The sequence below is a fragment of the Hippocampus bargibanti genome, linkage group LG01, assembly GCF_051943395.1.
Source record: "Hippocampus bargibanti isolate YZ-2025 linkage group LG01, ASM5194339v1, whole genome shotgun sequence".
Lineage (NCBI taxonomy): Eukaryota > Metazoa > Chordata > Actinopteri > Syngnathiformes > Syngnathidae > Hippocampus > Hippocampus bargibanti.
In genome coordinates, this window is record NC_142734.1 from 7,775,627 (window position 1) to 7,783,631 (window position 8,005).

Sequence of the window (8,005 nt, forward strand, 5' to 3'; positions counted from 1 at the left end):
ACAAGAACACGTGAGATGACTGTTGTTGTACATTTCTGATTGGCATTAATAAAAAAAAGAGGAATTTGCTATTTTATATACAGTTTGAGAGTTAATGGCCAGAAGCTGTATAAATGTCTGCTGGATTTGGTGCGCATGGATCGGTAGCACCTGCATGAGACGAGGAGCTGGAAAAGGTGGTGGGCAGTGTGTGGAATGTCCAGTAGAATTTTCCACGCCCATGTCTTCATTCTTGCAGTGTGCAAGTCCTCAATTATTAATTCGATTAAATTATTTCCTGTTAAACCAACAGTTCGCTCACCATGCATACCACTCACTACATACGCTTTCTATTTCAGTAGTTTTATCAATCGCATTGTTTTTCCCCAAAGTCTGCAATACTTTTGGGCGATCTTCTTTTCAATTTATCATCCCAAACAATAACGGAGCACTCTGCAACAAATAAGAATCTCACCTTAGTCATCCCAATATCATTATTTAATTATTATTATTACTTTATTATTTACATGATTGCCGCACCATGTTTTCCACCTCTTTTGAAGTTTCCGTTCACCGTGTACTCTAATACAATGTGTTTTGTAACGATGTCACACTTGGCAATTTGTTGCTGTGAGCGTGCTGTGCTTGACTTTGTTTGCTGCCAGGTTGGCATGGCAAATGAGAAACTCTTCTCAATCAGTTTACCTGGGGAAATAAAGATGAAATAAAAACAGAAAATCTCAAGGCAATAGAACATGCTTCTCACTTACCTGAGACGCAAGTGAAGATGAAAGCAAGCGGCAAGCGAAGGTCACCGCACTGCAGCCCAGGAGAAGCTATGGCAGGGAGAAAACTCACAATTTTCGTCACTCATCAGCGACGAAGGATTCATCATGCAAATGATAAAAGCAGTCATGTGCAGTCAGGGGAGGCAGGTGAGGCTGTGCCTCACCTGTCATCATGGAAATATCAAATGACAAAATTAATTAAACGGTTATATTTATTTTGTGATTTTTACTTTAACATTCTTTTCCATTTAACTTCACCATTTTTTGATTTTTTTTTTTTCAAAATCGCTGAATTTTCACATTTACCGTTCAAATACTAAGTAGAGACGAGCAGTGAAGCAGCAGCCGGCCATGGATTGCGCAATCACTATGCTAACTGTGCTGTCTTTCTCTGCAGTGAGACTGCATTGCTGTCCCTCTGCATATCGCTATTAAAGTATTCAAAAGCTTTTAGTATATTAACTACATTTCTACAGTTTAGCTGGTGTATATAATGTACAGTCATTGTACATTATAAACACTGTACTACAGTGTTTATTTTATTTTAGTTTTGTCAAAACTGTGTTCATAGGTGAGGCACACAGTTCTCCTGCCTCATGACAGGGGGCGCTGGTGATTACAGATTCTTCTTGCGACTCCTCGGCTGCAGAATAACAGAATTAGTGACAGCAAGAATTTTCTAAACTGGACTTTCAATCGAAGCAGGAGATAATATAGTATATATAATATAATGTCTTGCTGCTGTACACTCTTTTCTGTCTGACTTCACAGTAAGTGTACATTTGCAAGCAGCACTTGTACATCCTGGTGCTGTACTGTTCCATTAAGTTCTGGTTATGAGGCTTGATGCAGAGTGGCATGTTTAGATTGAGGTGCACAGCCATTGTAATCCACTCTATTAATAACAAGCACCCATACTGCTTTCCTGAACCACATATATTAATCACAATTTGTCATATGTCCAAGTCTCCACCCTCTGCATCGTTCCCTACATGTTTCCCTCCCTCCCTCGAGCTGTGTTGTTCACCACCTCCTCCTCCTCCTCTTTCTAACAGAGCCGTTTATCCCCTGCACACTACCTCCAGTCTCATAGCTCACATAGATGACAGTCCAGCTTAGCAAAGCATTTTCTCATTCCTACTGGCGTGATATTCGATGTAGGTGCATTTATTACACAATTGCTGCGCTACAAATGTAATTCAAATATTGGAACACAGAAACAACTTGGGTAAAGAGTCGCAATTACACAATGTAGTTCAACAAAAATATTCTGGAATCTATGCAGCCTACGCCTCAAAAGTCAGTTAAAAGCAGCATCAGATGTGATGGTCACAAATCCTGGGGCGTTACCAGGGCAACCGAGAGGTGATCTCACATGTATCCTGGTGGCAAAACCTCAACAGGAAGGCACACAGACCAAATCCTGACCAGAAGACCCAGCCGCCTCATCTGGCTCCTCTTGATGTGCAAGAACACCCCATCTCAGTGCACCGAGCTCAGCTACCTGTCTCTGAAGGAGAGCCCAAACATCCCGTGGAGGAAACTCCTTTCACCGCTTCTATCTGCCACCGTGTGCTTTTAGCCATGACCTCCAACTAGTGACAAGAGGTTAGGGTGGGATCATAGGTTTATCACTAAATCAAGAGCTTCGCCATTCAGCTCGGCCGACCAATGCGGCGTCACTGCAGAGGCTGCAATCGGCCCGTCAAATCACCCATCAACTCCAAGACACTTTGAACTCCTCCGTTTGGAACATGAATTTATTCTTATCTCAAAGAGGAAATGCCGGCCTTTTCCAATCGAGGACCGTAGTCTCAGAACTTTGCGTTCGGTAGCAAACGGCTCCAGCAAGAGTGCAGATTGAAAGACACCTGCTGTACTGACGTAATACTGCTGCCATCAAACTGGACAACCTCAAAGCCTGCAGCTAAAAATCTGTCCAAAAAGCTCCTGAACATAATCAATGACAAATTGTACTTTTGGCAAAGTCCAAAACGTATTGGAAATAATTCCAATGTTCGCACAGGGTAGGGTGAAGAAATGACAGGAGGCAGAGCTGGAGGTAACAAAAATGAAGATGTTGAGTTTTTTCTTGGGCGTGACCAGATTGGATAGTACCAGGAATGAGTATATCAGAGGGACAACTCGTATTAGAGGTTTTGGAGAGAAAGTCAGAGAGGCCAGACTGCGATAGTTTGGACATGTCCAGACGAGAGACTGCCAGCCTTGAACTGCCAGGCAGGAGACCGAGAAGAAGACCGAAAAGGAGGTTTATAGATGTTGTCAAAGAGGACATGAAGGTATCTGATGTGAGAAAAGAGGGTGCACAGGGTGAGATAGAGGACACTGATTCGCTTTGGCGACCCCTGAAGGGAAAAGCTGAAAGGAAAATAAGACACAGGGTAAAAATGGCCCATATCAGGTACCCCATACTCCCACAGCAAAGGGCTATTCTTGAGCACCAGCACTCAAAAATCCTCAAAAACATTATTGAATGTTTACTTCAACACCTAGCTTCTTCTTTCATTAATAATAACAGTCTATATAAAACTAATTTGTAAATACTTGACACAGATGCACGAATTTATTGTCGATCCCTGGTCGAAAGGTGAAAAATATCATCGTGGCCCTTGCATGCCTCGATTATTCTGAATGCAGTAATGAGAGGAAAAGGTTCAGCTCTCTCTGATATATTGTATGTGTTTGCTTTTTACTTTTTTTCTTGTTGTGCGCATTACATTCTTTGTGTTTGTCGACGTGTGTATGTTTCATTGACTAGCGTATTTCAATGTTATTGGCTTTTTATTGATTGCATGGCAACATTTGTATTTTTAATTGGGCCTGCTGCTGAGAGCTAAAAGTTTGGTGTGTTTTTTTTTCTTTGTGCTATCATAGCGCACTTCATAATGCAGGCTTTTAATGTACCGTATTTTCCGGTGTATAAGGCGCTTTGGAGTATAAGACGCACCCCCAATCAATGGTGAATTTTCAAACTGTTTTCCTTGTATAAGGCGCACCTTCAATGGATGAAAACGTTTTCCAAGTATAATCTATTAATCTATAAACGTTTTCAAATACGAGGCACAGCACTTCATAAGGTGCTATAATAGAGGCTGAGGTTATGCACTAATTCTTCTACGATGGAAAAATGGAGTCGGTGGCTGCTGACAGTAGTTGTGCGACCTGTTGTGGCTCAATGTGACTTCACGTGTAAGGCACACCGGTGTATAAGGCGCAGTGTCATCAATTGAAGAATATGATGGCTTTTGGATGTTCTTTATACACCGGAAAATACAGTACTCTTTTCGAATTCCACTTTCCGAGTCAGATTAAACGTGCTACTTGGTGTGTTACGGTGCGGTGTGGGGTTGGGGGCACGCGATTTTCATGGGAAAATGTCGGTCCGTCCACTCACAACAATCCTGGGTCCGTCTCCTCCTGAGATGCTGGTCTTGAGACGCAGTTTGAATAATTTAGCAGCTCTGTGCCACCTTGCTTTGGGGTCACCACCTTCCAAAGTGATGACAGAAAGATGTTGGCTGATTCCCCGTCCTCACTCCCTCTGCTCACTTCCATTACGGCTTATTTGCCGTCCCTGATTCGGAGCAGAAAAAGCAGAGAGCCTCCGCGCGGGAGGAAAAAAAAGCATTGATGCTGAATAAATGGTGTTAGAAAGCAGAACAGAAGCGAGCAAGGACTTTTGGAGTCAACTGGCGGTAATAAAAAATTGTGCTCCGCTATGGCATGAACACACAGTGTACAGGTGATCAGACGCAGACAAAAGGCAACTTCACGGAAGGATAGGTTGACAAGTGGTACGCAGCAGGAACGTGCGGGCCCTTGTCAAAGTGCTCTTGCCGTTCATTTTATAAACGGTATGTATTGGGTCTAGAATTGCCCAACAGTTTTCACGGAAAGCACAAAGTCACAAGTCATAAAAATCAATCTGCTCTTCCATTCAGACCATCAAAGATTTTGATCACTCAGATGGCGACCCAGCGTGCAGAGCGCTTATCTGGCGTGCACGAGGCTCCTCTGACAGCAACGAGACAAGAATGAATGGTCGTCCCAGCTCGACACACTTAGACACGTGTTGTGGTTGCAGTGGGCCTCGAGTGTGCCCTTATTTTGAATATATTCTTCGGTATGAATAGTAGCTGGCGACTTTAGGGAATAGGATCGATAGATTCTGAGCTCTGTGGACATGCATGGTGGATGCCGTCGTGTTTCATTTATAAATAAACAACAGCGTGCATCAGTCCTTCTCCCAAATTGTGGTAGCCAATTCATTGAACTGATGATTATTATCATCATGTAATATAGTTTTAAAATAACAATTTTCAGATAGGGTGAGTGGTCATGAGTAATAAGTCACGTTGACACATGACGACAACTTCGGGAGTTCTGCGTTGTAAAATAAGTCATACTGTGACACTGTCATTGGCAGTGGCGAGCCATGCATATCACCCAGGGGCCTTCAGTAGTGCTACGTCTGAATTAACCCATATCCAATGCAGCATAAGAAACCTTAGACTCTCTTCTTTCATCAGAAAAAGAGTTAATTCCTAAATTATATGGGTCTGGAGTTATATGGGCGTGAAATGGAGGCGGCTGTCCAAAATACAATGCAATACATACATATTGGTTTATATAGCGCTTGAACAACAGCTGAAGATGGCACAAAGCTCTAAGATGGAAAAAGAGAAATTCTGCTCCCTTCTGGAAAAGAAAAAAAACATTGCCAGAGGCTATGGCCAGAGCTTTATCGGCACCCAACGCATGAAAAAAACAAACAAATTCAGGAATGGTGCTCTACATCATATTTTCAATTCCTGAATAAATTCATTAATGGCAGTGAATGAGTTAATTATTGGATTGGATTGGATATGCCTTTATTAGTCTCACAGTGGAGAAATTTACATTTCACAGCAGCAAAGTGATGAAAGGAATGAAAGTAGAAAATTATGTCCATTTTTTCCTTCTTGAAAATGGTTTTGACAGTGAATCTGCAACTAAATCCCTTTCTTCTACTCCTTCAGCTATTGTGGATTGACAATACCACAATTAAATCAACACAACAATATATTTGCTTACACAGCTTGCTACAGATACGGTTTGCTAGCTCTGGCCAGTATGCTCTTATTACTCAGCGGCAAGTGATACTATATATGATTGACTGGTGACTAGCCAATCATAGTTTGCAAAAACTCTGACGTCGTGATTAAAGCAACAGAGTCATTGACGCCGCATTTAATGCGTCAGGGCCCGCAGAACTGATTGTAAAGGCATCCAGGTACATTTCTGACCCAGGTTACAAATGATGGCTGAAATGTGAATGGTTAAATGCTTCAACACGAAAAGATACATCTGAAAGCAGCACAACAGGAGAAAAGCAATGAAAGGAATCTGAGAAAATTTTGAATTATTTCATGAGAATTTATGGACAAAATATAATCAACATAAGTCTGTGATTCAGATATTTTTAGGCCAGCATATACAGCTACCTATATCAATATGCCTTTCTTGACACATGCACGTGCAGTTTTTTATATGAAACGGTTTTGCGCATTTACAGTATACAGTTGATATTTTTATTTTACTATGCTTAGAATATCTTGTTTTCTATCCTTTCAGCCCCCTGCCTCATCCCCCTTTCAAATTGCTGCTGTGGACTGCAAATTTCCCCATTGAGGGACGAATAAAGGTTTTCTGATTCTGAATCTGAAAGCAGGCCTTGCAGGCCCTGATGGCCCACCACTGGTCATTGGCAGAAACTACATCCACAAAAAGTGAACTTGAGTCATCACGGATAAATGTTGACTGAACGGAGGACATGAAAAATCCCTCTGAATTCTACAATGTGATTCTTTGGTGAGTTATGGTTGCCGGCCGTCGGGACTGGCATGATAAATTGTGCCGAGTGAGAATTACAGTTTCTCATTTTCTTGCTGTCTATTGATCTACCTTTCGCTTGCCCTTCTCATCCCTCTGCCTCTTTTGTCCTTGCACTATGCTGAGACTGACCCTTTCGGTGTGTCCGAGAAAGACCACTATCAAAGACAATTGCATATACAGTGAGACCTCAATTTATGAACTTAATTGGTTCCCAGACAGAGTGTGTAAGGCGAAAAGTATGTATCTAAAACAAAATTCCCATAGGAAACCATTAAAATGGGAATAATCCGTTCCCGGGTTTCCATAAAATTTACTTTTCAACTAAATAAGCCTTAAAACTACACACAACATACCTTATTCTATGTACAATAAATGTGCTATTGTATTGTAATGAAAGAAATACACTGCATTGTATCATCAAGTCACTTTATTTACATTTGTGATGGTCATTGATGGCTTGATGGAATGGCGTTGGAGGTCGAAGGTCAAAGGGAATTGCTGTTTGGAAAGAGAGGCGCATTACATGAGGACTGTAATTAAAGAAATAAACTGTGCTGTAAAATAAAGTTTTATTTACCTTTTTGATGGTCGTTGATGGCTTATGGAACGAGAGTCACCTTAAGGACTGTTGGTAACTCAACCTCTGGTGCTGTTCGGTCGTGTGCTTCCGCCGAAGATCACTCCGCCACCCGTGGTGGGTGTGTATTATGAAAATAGTGCTTATTATAAGGTTTAATTTTCATAAATTTGACCTTTGTAAGACGAAAAGTTTGTAAGATAAGGTGTTTGTAAGTTGAGGTCTCACTGTATACAGTAAATCATTCTTATGCTGTCTCTCAGTTCATTTACCCGAAAAGCTGCACACATTCCATTCAATGTCGTTAACGTTGTTGTTCACAAGCCAGCAGAGGTATCGAGTCTTCCTGACTTGGAGAAAAAAAAACATCCGGGGGCAACAAATAGGGCCACATAACCTGATCATGAGATTGACGCCCAGGCCATGCTGCCCGTCTGCTTTTCTCTGTCACAGCAAATAGAGTTAAGATGAAAGCTTGCACATATTGTGAGTCTCAAGTGAAAACAAAGTGGCTTGGAGACACTTTGGACGGAGGAAGCTGGATGGTGAGATGAAGTAAGCTGAAAACGCCAGAGGGATCGTTTCGATAAAGAGTTTGTCTCACAAATCCGTCTGTGGAGGAAAAGACACCAACGGGTGGCCAGGTGAAGAAGAATCTTTAAAGAATAAAACAACATTCAAAGGTCATTTGATAGATGTTGCAGCCAAGGGAGCCAACATTTGCTTTTACCAACCATCAGTTTATTTACCAACTCTGCCACAGCGA